Here is a 14,199-nt window from a genome sequence, read left to right on the forward strand (position 1 = left end):
CCTCCTCCATCTGTAAGATGTTTCTTTGGCTGTTTATTGAGGTCCTACTAACCGGTGTGATCTCACTAACTCTGCTTCTGGAACTTGTTCCTTTGTCTCTTTCCACTACTTCTCCCTTATGCCTGGTCTGCTTCAAAGCCCTGTCCCTTCCCGTCTGTGCTTCCTTGGCTTACTTCTTTGGTCCGGTTCGACCCCACTGGACTTCTCCACACTCAGCCCGCGCCTGCTTCTGTCACCCAACTTTTCCAAAGCACAGGCCACTGTCTCTACTCCTCTTCACTTCTCTCTCCCAGGTGACACCCTCGCTGTGTCCAGCTCGCTGCGGCTTTCCGCTTTCCTTCCAGGATGCCTACCTTCTCCGGACTCCCCCCAGCAGCCCGGAGGTCCTTTCCTCCACGGTCTGCCTCCTATCCACCAATTCCTTGTTCTCTTTCTTGCCCTGTGACCCTGAGGCTCCCACTTGTCGGTCCCTTCCAGTTTCTCCTAGTAGGCGCTTTACTCTCTGTCAGAAGCTTCCTGCAGTCCCCTCAGCTAGCCGTTCTCCGGCAGCACTCGGTGTGCGGCTCTCCTCGCCTCTGTCTCCGCTCCCCTCCTTCCCCTTCTCGGGCCCTCCCCCTCCCTCCCAGCCTCCCGCCTGGCTCGCTGCCTCCCTCGCCTCTTGTCTCATCTTGCCTGTGTTGTCTGGGAGGGGAGCCCTGCCTCCTCTCCCTCGCTCAGATCAATGCCCTGGCCACTCACTTTCTGATGTTGCACGACGGGAAATGCTTTGAATACTTACGACATGGCCGCTCACACTGATTGCCAAGATTGACAGCACTAACCATCGCCTTCACTTGTTTGGGGGGGGAAGCCCCTAGTTACCCTGCTCTGCACGCACCCGGCACCCCAGGGGCAAACTTCTGCCGCTCTGCGCGGCCCCCGCCCGGGGCGGGACACCCCCGCGGACTTGAGTTAACGGGCTCGCCGGCCGCGGCGCGGGAGGGTTCTGCGCCCTGGCTCCCCGGGCTGTGCTCATTGACCAAGCCTCAGCTCCCCTTCCTTTAAACATTTTTTAAAAAATTATTATTATTACTTGTGTCTTTTCCTTTTTCTTTAATGCCTTTTACTCCCGCGGCGCAGCGCACAAGGAGCCCTCCCGTGCGATACCATCCCGGAGCCCGCCCAGGTAACCCGGACGGAGCGAGCGAGCGAGCGAGCGAGGGAGGCAGAGCGAGCGCACGGCCCAAGTGTGAGCTACCTGTTGGGGAGCGGCGGGAGCCGGGGCCGAGGCGCGGGGGGCCGGCGCCTTCCGCTCCTGCCCTTCCGGGCAGCTCCAGGGTTAGTTTCTCTGCACTGGGACTGAGGGGCCGCGGTGGGACCGGCGGAGGGGACCCGAGGCGAGGGCGCGGGCTGCCGGCCGGGCCGGGGCGGGCTTCCGTGCTTGGCTGGGGAGGGGAGAGCTGGAGGAGGAGCGGGAGGAGGGCGCTCGGCGGCCCAGGAGGGGGAGCGGCGGACCGCGGCGGACGCGCAGAGCCCCGGGACGCGTCCCCGCTCCCAGAGTTGTGCGCCTGGTTCCGGAGGCGGTGACAGATCTGCGTGGCGGGCTTCGGGTTTTCTCCCCCCTCCCACTCACGCGCTCCGGGGAAACACATGTTGTTGTAGCTGTAGATAACTGTGCGTAGGACACCAAGGCAAAAGGGCAGGCGGAGACAGACAACGCCACCTTTGACAACAGGGAGCTGTTATCGCCATCCTAAGTATTTGTCCGGAAATCTGTCTGCCCTCTCGGCCCACCTCACTCCTCCTCCTCCTCCTCCGCCTTCCCGCACAGATACTCGTAATGTATAAAACCGGGAAATGATATGAAAAAAAAGAAGTCAGGTGGCTTAAAGAATGAATTGTTAAGTCTCCGTGAAGTTCCGAGGTAGGTGTTTCATTGAAGTTCGCGCAAGTGTGATGGAGGAACTTTGTGTGGCTGCGTGTGTAGCGCGCTCTCGCTCCCTCTCCCTCCCTCCCCCGGGATCTCCGCGGGACCGCTCGGCGGCAATGCCCCCTTTGCCCACAAGGGGGCAACATCCCGAGGGCTTTGTGAGCGCCGCGCGGCTCCTTAGCTCTGCAGGCTGGGGGTTACAAGAAAGTTCTACCGAAACTTTCAAACTGATAGCACATCGCGATACTAAAAAAGAAAAAGAGAGAGAGAGAGAAATCAGGAAAGAAAGGAAGGTGGATGGGGTGGGGGCGGGGTGAGGGAGGAAAACAGTGAGGAAGGAGTCGAGAAAGGGAAAGGCGGGCTGGTAGCCGACCGGGGAAGAGTCCTCCTCACTCTGAGTCCAGGGGGAGGGCTGTTTTAATTGTGGGTTTGGCCGACTGACGACTGGAGTGTGCTCTCCTCGGCTGTCTTAGTTGTAGCCGGAGGTCATGTAAATCGACCTTAAAAGAATGCATAAGCCATAAATTAAAATAAACCCTCACCCAGGAGCTGAATCCATAAGTAGACAATATCCAACCCGGACAAAACGGGCTTTACTTACCAGCCGACCTAAACCGCATCCACCCCTACCCCCCCAAAGAATAGAGACTAAATGCAAAGTAAGTTTCCCCGCGACTATTTTGTTTTCTTGAAAAGTGTCGGGTTGGTTGGCCCCGTGATTGCGCCGCCTCGGAGCTCGGAGCGCTCCCGCGTCAGCCAGGCTGGGGTGTGGGAGGTCGGGAGGACCCGCCGAGCTGCTGGGCTTGTTGGCGCTACCCCGACCCTACCCCTCGTTTCGGGTTGGGAACTTGGGCTGTCCGTGGGTTTGACGCCCAGCTGAGGGATCTCTGCCTCCCCCTCCGGCGGGGCCAAGTTTTCTCGGAGGAGTTCGCGAGGAAAACCCGGGTGGCTAGAAAATGCGTGCGCTGCGCGGGTCGCGGAGCCTCAACTTTGTCCAGACCGCGCAAGCTGCTTCCAGCTCGGTCTGGGGCTCCCGCCACATCTTCGCCCCCGTCCCCCACTCTCCGCACCATTCCCCCCCCCCCCCACGACTTTTTATGATCTTTTCAGGAATAAACAAACCCAACTCCAAGAAAATCCGTACCCCGAGTGTTAGTCTGTGGTCTTCTTCGTCCTGGACGCGTAGGCGGGGTGCCCGGTCTGGTGGGGGCGTGAGTGAGGGGTTGCCCAGTCCCGTCCGGCGCGGGCTCTGCGCCGGAATCCACACGTTTCTTTCTCGGCCCTAGTCCCTCCATCCTTCTGGGCTACCAGCCCGGGTCGCGCCACCCCGCTGTCCCTGTGTGCAGCCCCGGACCGAGGTCGGCTGTTCCGGGGCTCGGCCCAGGGCCGGGGGTGGCGCAGACGCTCGCCCGGGGCCCCACGGAACCGGAGGCTCCAGGGGGAGCTGCTGGCTTCCTCACTGCCTTAAAGGGCCGGGTGGAGAAGGAAAGGGGTTTGTGCAAAGCTGCTGGCGTGGTGCTCAGGCTCCCGGAGCAGGAGCCCAGGGCTGCTGGGGCAGATTAGCCATGTGCTCGGCGCTTTCCTCGGCACTACACGGAGCTTTCTGATTAAAAAAAAAAAATTGTTGTGTTGAGAGCAGATAAAAGGGTTTGTTAGCGTGTTTTGAGTTTCATTTACGCTGTCTTAACGCTGAGCAAGTTTGAAAACGTTGATTTTGTCTGAATTGCCAGATAGTGAATGGCATCATTTTTTTTGTGCGGGGGAGGGCACTGCAAAGAAGTTTTTTTTTTTCTTTCCCTCCAACTGTGCTGGTGGGGCCGGGCTGTGGGGCGAGAAGGGCTGCCCCGGCCGCTTCGCTTTACGTGCCACTTTGTTGTGAGGGCCGCTCTTGAAGTTTCGGTCCCGAGGTGGCCCGGAGCTGTCCCCGCGGCAGGACGGGCAGCTGGCTCGGCACTCCCGCTGCGTGGTCAGTGGGGCGCTCGGGTGACGTCCCGGCCCCGCTCTGGCCTCTGGCGCGCACTTTGGGCACTGGCGGGGGCGGCCCAACCAGCCGAGGCCGGGTGGAGTGGGGGGTGAGGAAGGGCCCCCTCTCCCCCGCCCACGGGGGGTCTCTCTTCCCTCCTGCCCTTTATAGTCACATGCCCAGGTTTTCCCCCGGGTCCCGAGGAGAACAGACGCAGCCCCGCCCATTCTATTTCTAGGAGGTGGGTTTGGTGAATAAAAAGGTCAAGTGGTCTGGTCCGCGAGCTGGTCCGTGGCGAGGGGGGACAGGACGGACACCTGCAAGGCCCGCCCCGCCTGTCCCCCCCCACACCCCCAGCCCTGGGCCGGGAGGCCGGCCCGCCCGCCCACGGCTGGCCTCCCCAGGCCGCATTCTTGCGCCAAGTGCGAAAGGCTGTGGGAAAAGCAGTCCTGAACCGGCCAAGAGCCGGCGAAGCTGATCCCGCGATGGCATTTTGTTTTGAACAGTTCCTGGGGTTGACGTTTCCTCATAAGGTAAGGTGTCACTGGACAGTCGGCTGCCCAAATGCCACATGTATAATTAGCCTGCACACTCAGCACCTCGTCCCCGAGGCCTGCAGGCACGGGCTTAGCCGGCCTGATCCACTCAGCTCCGTCGCGGGGCAGGGTTCCCCCGGGACGGAAGACCTGGTCAGGACAGCCTCGGGGGGCTCTGGCAGGGCAGGCTAGGGCAGCACAGCCTTGTGTTTGATTTTCTTTTCTGTTTTCTTTGCCTCTGCTCTGCGTTCTCTCCTTTCCTTCTTTCTGTTGCTTAGGGGGCAGAAGGGACGTCAGGGACCAGCGACAGAGCCCACAGGTTGGATGGGGGAAAAGGAGATGCGGAGATGTGGCAGTGTGCTTGCTGTCTGCAGCTGGCCTGTGCGGGAGGGATCCATCAGTGCACTGGCCCACTGGGAGCAGCCCCGGTGTGATGCGTCCTGCCTGGGAGGGGACTTGAGGTCCCCAGTTGGAGCTGTTTTCCTTTGGCCTCTGTGCTCCTCCCTGCCTGCCCTCTCAAAGATCTCTCAGCAACTTGGTGTCTGTGCAATGACTGTGGCTCTGGTTTCCCCCTACAGGCCTAGCCGCTTGGGGCTGCTGGTGCTCACGGTGGGGGGAGCCTGCACAGACCTACTCCTGGACTTAATCTTGTTAGGCCTGGGGTTCTTAGGAGCAGTGCCTCGCTCTTCTTTCTGCTCACATTGGCACTTGAGCCTCCCACCTCGCCTCCCAGATCTTGCCTGCGGTCAGCTTTCACCCGCACTTCTTGGCAGAGACCAGATTCCTGCAGCCGTGAACATGACCTTCCTTCTGTCACCCTGTGCAGTCACCATGGAATTCAACACTCAGCATTAGGCACTTGCACCGGTCACCCTCCTCCCTTTGCTCTTAGGCCACTCAGATATGCCTGATACCTACTGGGAGAGTCTTCTTTATTTCAAAACAAATACCCCAAATCCTCCCCCAGTTTAGTGTGACACTGTTAGCTTTGCTATGGCAGCAAGAGTTTACCTTCTTGATGGGAAGTAGGAACGTGGTTTATTAAGTCGAATGCGCTTTTTTGGGTTGTTGTTGAGCCAGGATAATATTTTCTTATAGTAAGGAGAAAACTTATGACTGATCCCCCCCCCTCTGTCAACCTATAGATGTGTTATGTAAGCACTTTTGAAAAGATCTTTCCTGATCACACATGTGAGCACATGGATAGGAGGCAAAACATAGAGATTCCCGCCCCTCTGTCCCTACAGTTTGGAAAACCTCATAAGAGAGATTGTCCGTCTTCTTTGAGGGGGAGGCGGAGTTCGAACAACCCAAAAAACATCTTTCAGATTCTGAAAGCATGCGTGTACCACACTCATTAGATCTGTTTGAGACCAAAGGCGGTAGGTCGCCAGCGTCCAGTCACGGAATGCAGCTCCTTAATTCCTTCGGCTGTTCCCATGTACTTAGTGCCTTTTTTTTCCTGTGCTCTTCCACCTGATTCCCTGAAAGTCGTGAAATCAGGTTGTTTTTGGCTTACTATTAATCATATTTATTGTTGGCCTTCATTTGTTGTTTTAGAAGTGATGAGAAGGAACTTTCTTCTGGTGTTATATGTATTTTTTTAAATGCAGAATACCTTGAGTTTTATTTTGTTATGCAGCCTGATGCGACTCCCATGGTAGTACATTGTACAAGTATACTACTCAACAGTACACTGTTCAAGATATAGATAGAATTTATTATGAATAAAGCAGTATGCAGTACCTGTGTCTTAAATGCTTTCATGATTTAGTAGTTGAATATTTACATGAAATGAGATTCTGTAGGACTGTCATATTGTCTGTTGGATATTTTTTTCATTAGCAGTAGAGAATAACAGATATTTTCTTTTTAAGGGAAGCACATATATTTAGTGTGTTAAGTAGCAAATTTGCTTTTATAAGGTTCTAAAATAATTAGTCTGATTATATATCTGGCAATTTTTGGTGGCATTATTTAGGATTTATGTCTGTTTCTATTTGACCTCTTTTGGGAATTTTTGAATTTTTGGTCACTGATGAAATTGCTTCATATATCCATCTTACATTGAAGGAATCAGTGAGATTTTAAACAATTGTTTTTCAGTGCAATAGGTATGGAAGTAAATTAATTTTCTTTTGAGCAAGACTCAGTATACATTGAATTTGGCCTAACATTTTATATGCTTTTAAGTTATGTTAGGTTATACATCTCTGTCTTTTTCGAAATTTGAAGGAATTCATAGATATATACATGCATATACACATGTTTTTTCACTGTCTACAAACAGCATTTCATGAAAGTGTAGTACAGTACAACTAAAATTTTGTGTAAAAGCTTTTTAAATACAAGTACAGTTTAAGGATACATGTATGTATATGCAGCATATATATACATGTATCAATCGATGTTTTTGAAGTTAAGTGAAACATTCCATCAAGCTAATGTGTCTGAGAGTACCCTATCAGGCACAGACAGGTACTAGAAGTGATAAAACACAGATAACCTAGAGCCAGATAATCTGCAGGTGGGATGTATTATGTACTGTCAAGAGGTTAGAGGGGTCATGTTACCATTTGTTTTTGGAAAATTAATCTACGTTGTTTCAGAATTATCAAGTTATGTGGATGTATGAACTTTAACGAGAACAGATTTTCCTATAGAAATCTATTAAAAAATGAACAAGTATTCATTACTTTTTAGGGGAAGAAATGGACTAACTTTAGGTTTGATTGTTTCTTGCTTAAGAAATAGGGCTCTTCCTTATTATGTATTGATTTTTCTGACAAGGAAAACAAAGAGTTAGAACATTTTATGTTTTTATCCCAGTTTCACATTTTCCACTGATTATACCCTGAATCTCAAAATGTACAAGTGGAATAAGAAAAGACAAACAAACAAAAAGGGCTAGCGTTCCGGTAGAGTATGTGAAAAGCAATTGTTCTTAAATGTATGCACATGTTAATGTGCAAGATATCCTTTCTGCTTGAAGTTTTTCAATTATGCTATGAAAACTAATTGTTTTGGCGAGAGTTATATCAAAAACTTGAGTAATCATCTCATTATATATTCATTGTTTGCTTGTAGGAAGAATGTTTCTATTTTCCTGGTTCTGTGGAAGAGGGTAAAAGCTTTTCAGCCAATTATTTTGTTTGGACATTTAGTCAAACTGAAAATAGTTCAAAATTTGCATCATAGTTTTTTGATCAAGCTTTCAAGTTTTAAGTATCCACTGTCATAGTTTGGACAAAAATGTCAATTGAAGAACATGAGTGGAGGTTTTGAAATGGAGAATCACTTAAATCTGCAGCAGAATCTCACCTCCAAAAAAGGATGCGGATCTGTTTTTCCTCAAATCTATGGTAGTCTCAAAAAAAGGGAACATGAAACCCTAAAACCTCAGAGAAGCAGTATTGATTCAGTTCTTAACTGCAAATCCTTCATATCATTGCTCAAAATATCCAACTTTACACCAATATTAGCCATTCTTTTTATAGTGACACCATGCTTAGTATAAAACTTCTAAGCACTGAGGTCAGGTGTTGAGATTGGATTCTAGTTTATTTTTTATGAATCAGATAAAGATTTCTGTGCATGAGACCATATGTGAAGATGAGAGAACAAGAACATTTCCATATCAAAGGCAATATATCTGAGGCTGCATGGTAATTAAAATGCTGTGGTTTGGACTCTGTGCACCAGCACTTAAGCAGAGCATCGCCGGGACCTTGTGCATCATGCAGGCGGTTGCCTCTTGCATACTTCTTGAAATACACTTATAATTTTGTACAAACATTTATGCCAGTCCACACTTTTCTGTGGATAATTTGTATTTCATCCAAACCATTCAAAGTAGAAGTTATTTTTTGAGCTACCCCCTCATTATGGCTTTTGTGCATCAACTATTTTTATTCTAGTTGTTTGTATTTCCTTTTACCAGAATGATGGCTTGTTTATATTCAGAATCTCTTCTTGCTCCTCTAAGACCCCTAATATATCACTCATATTTTACTATTCACTCAAAAACTTTCATCTTTAGGAACTATGTAAGTTATTTTCTGAGGTTAATTGTAGACACTGTAATCTTGTAAACTAATAAACCACATTAAAAACCAACTGCTTAGATATTTCTAGTATATAATGCTAATACACTTAGTAATCCTCATTTATTTGCACAGTGGATAATATTGGAAAAATTCCTTTTCAGTGCTTAAAGATTTCTTAAATGCTCTTTTTCTTTTACCCTCTAATGACATGAAAATGTGTAGTGACATTCTCTTTCTTAGTGCTTCAAGTGAAAAACAATCATTTGTAGCTATAAAAATCTTTTAAGAGTTATCTCTGCATTTGTAGGGAGATGTTTGATTTTATTTTGAAGAACTGAATTATTATCTTAACCTGTAATTATTTTTGGATAGAATAGTGAAATAAGAAATCTCACAATTTGTATTCCAGTTGCATATATTCTAGAGATTTTTGCATTTTGGTAACCAGCTTGAATTTGCTGCTCTGTAATTTTCTGGATTTTCTATTTCCGTATTTGCTCTTCCTCTACGAACATTCTGCAGTGGCAAATGTGGCAAGGAATTCAGTGGTGTGTTTTATTTACTAAGCTCGCATGGTCTATATAAAGCTTTTTAAAGATTTCTCTAGATTGAAGCACCATGTATTGAAGAAGCCTAATGTGATAGCATGAAATCTTTTCAGAGTTTTGTGTGTTTCAGCTATTCTGGATCAAATCACTTTAGTTTATTGATTTTATTTTTTTAAATGATAATGTATAAATAGGCATAATATAAGGTAAGTTCAAAGTACATTACATGATGTGTGTATTAGAATATAGGTAAAAAGTTTATGTTATCTCATTTCAAGTTGTTTCTTCATTTCTTTCTTCTCTGAAAGTCTCACAAAATAGCCCTTTAAAAGATCTGTTATTTCTGCTACCTTCAGTATTTTGCTGTTTTTAGTCATTATGAGGAGACAAATTGAATTGTCTGTCGTTACTATAGTCATTCAAATGGGAAAACAAACTTTAGTGCTATTTATGACTTTGACTCCACTGAGCACAATCTCTGGTTTGGAAAATTGTTCTTTAAAAATTAGACAAAAGAAAATGAAAGATGTTTTAATTTTCAGAGTACAGAAGCACATTATGTTGAGAAAAGAGAAAGCTAGACATATTTTAATGAAGAGCATAGATTTTGTGGCAAGCATTTAACTTGGCAATTAGGATGCCACTTGGGACATGTAGCATCCCCTAGTGGACTGCCTACCTTTTAGTCCAGACTCTGCTCCCAGTTCCAGCTGCTTGCTGGTGGGTACCTGGGAGGTAGCCTGGGATGGTTCTTTGTCTTCACAAGGGGGACTATGATTTCTCAGCTCCTGGCATTTGGAGAGCGAGCCAGTCCATGGGAACTCTGTCTGTCACTCTTTCTGTGTCTCTGTCTCTATGCCTGTCAGATAAATACATTAAAAAGTAAGTAAATAAATAAACAAACAAACACCAAAGGCTTCAAATGTAACTTATTCTCAGACACAGTTGCAAATGCTTACAAACAGGTCATAGGGTAATCTAGGTTCTAGGAAGAGCCACAGAAGGTTTTGTGGTAATAAATTTTTATTTTTTAAGGATTTTTTTTCTTCTATGGAAAATTTAGTATTGGGTGGATGGAGAGACTTAATATGTAGCTGCTTGAAAGTTCATCAGGTCATTGATAGAAGTGATAAGAATGCTCCTGATTATTAGAGAATAACTTACTTATTTTTCCTGGGAATGTTGTTATTTTCTCACAAATAATTTTGTGGGCCTCAAGCCTCAAACCTTCTCTGTAGAGTCATCCTTATCTGCCCTAATTTATTCATGGTATAATTGTTAAACTTGGTCTCCTTATCTGGAAAATGGGAGCACTAATAATAATGATAACTGCGTCATAGGGCTGCTGTGAGCGTTTGGTGAAATGGATGAGTGTAAAGAAAAAATGTATGTATATTATCTATTTAAAAAAATTGAAAAGAAAGGAGGGAGAGAGGGAGGGAGAGAAAGAGAGAGAGAGAGAGAGAGAGAGAGACAGAGACAGAGACAGAGAGACAGAGACAGAGAAGGATTTTCCATCCACTGAGTCACTCTCCAGAAGGCTGCAGTAGCTGGGGACTGGTCAAAGCTAAAGCCAGAAGCCTGGAATGCCACCAGGGTCTCATTTGTAGTTTTGAAATTCAAGTAATTAGAGGTAGAGCTTGAGTGTATAAATTCTCAAATTTGCTAGAACTCCAGTTCTGAGGACTGGGGGAGATTTTGAATAGTGATTTTGACTGTCATTCTCTGTGGAGTATTGACCATGCTTTCTCCATTCTAATGGATTAACATGTGCTCCTTATTTTTGAACCTTGCAAAGACAGGAATTAAATACTATGATTTATACTATAAAATTGTAGTATAACATGGTATATAAACGATAAACACCAGAAATTTCTTAATGTCTGAATGTGTATGTGTGAATCTATTTCTCCTGTTTTTATTTTATGAGAAAGTAGAACAGTATTCTTCTTCTTTTGAATGATGGAGCTGTGTAGTGTAAAGACTAAACTAAACTTCCAATTTTTGTTATTTGAGCCTTTCCTTTCAGTCTTATTTCTTAAGATGGTGTATGATCTTGAAAAGTTGCACAGCCTAATTTTAGGTCAATTCCTCATTTTGAATGTGAGAATGTTGATAGAATATATTTCATAGGGTTTCTTTTTTAAGTTTGAAGGTACTGTATGAGGATGTGCAGAACAGTGCTGGCAAATTGTATTTGGATAAATTGCAGTGGTTCTATGATCAGTACTAGAGCCGTGGCACAAGAAGGGCTGGTAATTCTCATATATGTTGTAAACCACTTCAGTTTTTTAGTGTTTCATTCAATTAAAAGTTATGTGGGGTAGATAAACTTACCAGTCATACAAATTTCCTACTTGATATGAATAAATGTTTCAATTGGATTTTGCTTCAGGATGTTATTTATTCCAAAGTTTGTATGTCATAGATAGGGCTGGTTTTCTTTCCATTCTCTTTGATACAGTGTCAGTGCTCATTTGTATTATCTTTATACTTACTTCCAGAGCCAAACCATCGCTGCATTTCTCATAAACCAATTTAAGTGAACAATACCATACTGATCACAAGCATTCAATATCAGTCTTATGCGTCTCTGATTGATAACAATTAAAAATCAACTTAGCTTTTGCATAGTGAGTGTGGTTAGCTTGATAGGCAACAGTCTTTCAAAATATAAGGTTCATGAGGGAGGACTAGTAAAAGGATCCTTGATGATGAAAAGATTGGAGACCCATTGATCACATAATTCAAAGATGAAGATACATGGTCCTAGTGAACAGTTTTGAATTAGCTGATTCTATACAGTGTGCTAATAACCATAGTGACGATATGTGTAAGAGCAGAAGTAGCTCTGTCAGGGAAAGCTTCTAGAGTGATTCTAGTGGGAGGTGGCTTTTGATCTGTGATTTAAAGGATTGTTAGGAATAGGCTTCAGGTAACATCCTAAAAACCATGAACATGGGAGAACAGATGTTAACATTACTGACTATACTGTAGGTCTGACTTTGAAATGCCTTTTAGAAACTCTTTGTTTATTTGAAAGGTGGAGTTAGAGAAGAGCACACACAAACACACACAGTGCAAACACAGAGAGAGGTAGGGAGAGGGAAAAAGGGGAGGCAGGAAGGAGGAGGAATAGTGGAGAGAGAGAGAGTGCGTGTCAATCTTCCATCCACTGGCTCACTCCCTAGATGACTACAATGGCCAGGACTGGGCCAACCTGAAGCTCTGGGCCTTCCACAAGAGTACAGGGGCCCATGTACCATGTGCTTGCATCATGTTCTGCTTTCTTTCCCAGACTGTAAGCAGGGAGCTGGATCAGAAGTGGGGCAACTGGGACTCATCCGTGGTGCCACATGTGATATGAGCATCCAGACGGTGACTTAACCCAGTGTTCCACAACTCTGGACTACAATGTCTTACATGTGTGTCTCTGTGACTCCTAGAAAGGTCACCTTGAATGTGATACAGCTAGAGGCTAGGTGCTTAACTAGTGCATTTCTCTTTCTTAGTTGGTTTTGTGATCAGGGGCATAGTGAGTTTATTTGAAAGTGGAGAGGCATCTTTCAGATAATCATTTTAAAGATATCAACTAGATAGGAAAATTAAAATAGCTGTCTTTAATATATGAACTGATGAATATGATTATGCATTAGTGAAATCTTATATTTGTCACTGTAATACATTTTTTTACCTCAAGTTGACAAGCATAATCTTAGAGAAACAGTTATATCTGGAAACTTTTAGAATTTGGTATTATTTTTGAATTTTCTTTATTTGTTGCAGGTCTTTAAGTGCCTGTATTTATGAATTCCTTTTCTTATTGAGAGATAATATGAAAATAAATCCTCAGAGTAATTTGGACTTTTGGGAAAAATGCAAATTATGATTATGCAGTAATGAAATAGTAACAGTTATAGAAGTAAAAATGGCAAGGGTACTGCTTTGGCACATGGGTTAAACTGCCACTGTTAGTACTAGCATCCCATATAGGTGCCAGCTGCTCCACTTCTGATCCAGCTCCCTGCTTATGTACCTGGGAAAGCAGGAGAGGTTAGTGCACTGCATGCTTTGCTGTTTTAGATTGTGTGACAGGGTTTTTCTCATATTGTCAAGATATATTTACCACTTTCATTGAGAGTCCATCTTTGATTTGGAAGTAGAGATGCATACTGCATTGTATCTTCACATCTGGGTATGATAGTCCCCATTACACAAATTGTGTGGTATTTTGTAACAGGCTTCTTTTCTATGGGGTGACTATGTAAGTGTGTAATAACCTGTATTGAAGGAAGGGGAAACTAACGAGTTAGGGGAGTCAAAGCTTTATGTAGGACATGACAGGGAAAGAAGGAAAAGTAACTTGGCTTTCAAGTATGACACGTTGGACTCTTTTTCAAAATACACTTAGCTATGTCTTAATTATGAACTTTTGTGTTTTTGTTTGCTTGCTTTTTTTCCTAGTTGGAAAACTCATTAATGTTATCAGGAGCAGTGTGATAACCATGGATGAAAAAGTGTGGCCCTTTTTAGTCTATGTTAATTTTTTGTTTTGTATCTTTATAACATCATCTTCACCCCTGTGAGTTGTTACTCTTCTTTCTTTTTCATCTAGTGCCTAGTTTTTTAATTTAACACTAATAAAATAGGATATTAGAATCAATGTCCTTTTCATTTTCTGAAAAGTTTTTTTCCAAGTTTTTAACTGAAGTTAAAATGGCAGTATATAGGCTGTTTAAAGAGAGTAAGATAGAGATTTTAGGTACTTTGGATAGTGCCACTGGAAAATATTGGCAAAGGTGAGTCTTGAAGAATTTGTTCTGCAATACAGTTCTAAAGATTATGTGGGTGGACTTCTGACATAATACAGTAATTATCTGCAAGGCTCTTGGATAGAGCATACCATTAGTAAAATTTTTTATGAGCATGTGCCCTAATAGTTGTGCATGTATATTTCAAAGTATATGTAGACATGTATTTTTTTAAAAGATTTATTTTTATTACAAAGTCAGATATACAGAGAGAGGAGGAGAGACAGAGAGGAAGATCTTCCATCCGATGATTCACTCCCCAAGTGAGCCGCAACGGGCCGATGCTGTGCCGATCCGATGCCAGGAACCAGGAACCTCTTCCGGGTCTCCCACGCGGGTGCAGTGTCCCAATGCATTGGGCCGTCCTCTACTGCTTTTCCCAGGCC

At 45.0% G+C, this 14,199-nt stretch overlaps 1 protein-coding gene across 5 annotated transcripts in view; it reads left to right on the forward strand.

Moving 5' to 3' along the window:
- Window positions 1-14,199, forward strand: part of SOX6 (SRY-box transcription factor 6) — a 595,708-nt gene that overhangs the window by 16,034 nt on the left and 565,475 nt on the right. Inside the window, exon 1 of one of the 5 annotated variants that reach the window (XM_058663307.1) lies at window positions 4,391-4,405. The exons of the other annotated variants lie outside the window; for them this stretch is intronic. The gene's annotated coding sequence lies outside the window, so the exon portion shown is untranslated. Of the gene's footprint in view, window positions 1-4,390; window positions 4,406-14,199 lie in introns of those variants that run through there. 5 annotated transcript variants of the gene reach the window in all.

This window comes from Ochotona princeps, chromosome 4 (genome assembly GCF_030435755.1).
Source record: "Ochotona princeps isolate mOchPri1 chromosome 4, mOchPri1.hap1, whole genome shotgun sequence".
NCBI classification, from domain to species: domain Eukaryota; kingdom Metazoa; phylum Chordata; class Mammalia; order Lagomorpha; family Ochotonidae; genus Ochotona; species Ochotona princeps.